This window comes from Penaeus monodon, chromosome 24 (genome assembly GCF_015228065.2).
Source record: "Penaeus monodon isolate SGIC_2016 chromosome 24, NSTDA_Pmon_1, whole genome shotgun sequence".
Taxonomy (NCBI): Eukaryota; Metazoa; Arthropoda; class Malacostraca; order Decapoda; family Penaeidae; genus Penaeus; species Penaeus monodon.
In genome coordinates this window covers 4,607,644-4,607,999 of record NC_051409.1, presented here as the reverse complement: position 1 = coordinate 4,607,999, position 356 = coordinate 4,607,644, and the positions used below count along the sequence as shown (strand labels likewise).

Here is a 356-nt window from a genome sequence, read left to right as displayed (position 1 = left end):
ACATTAGTTGGTCTATTTCTCTATGGACTTTCTTGAATCATTTTTATAGTTGTATTTTTATTTTTTTTATTTATAGTTGCTTAAGGAATATGAATTCTGCTATGAAAGTCTACCATTCTTACGCCTTTGAGTTAATCTATCCTCCTTGCACCGCATCAATTCTATGTTTTTAGTCTTATGAGGTATCTTAAAAAAAAAAAAAAACTAAGGGAAACTTGCTTGAAAGACCCACAAACCATTTGCTACTTTTTAATATGCCAAGCTAATTTAGCTTCGACCACTTCCACTCGTATAGATGTGAAAACCAGTTAAATAGCTTTTTTGTATAAGAAACAACAATTAATCGAGATGCTACA

General features: G+C 30.6%; 1 protein-coding gene across 1 annotated transcript in view; it reads right to left on the bottom strand.

Moving 5' to 3' along the window:
• Nucleotides 1–356, bottom strand: part of LOC119588486 (lysosomal acid glucosylceramidase-like) — a gene marked incomplete at its 3' end in the record, with an annotated part of 75,173 nt that overhangs the window by 44,612 nt on the left and 30,205 nt on the right.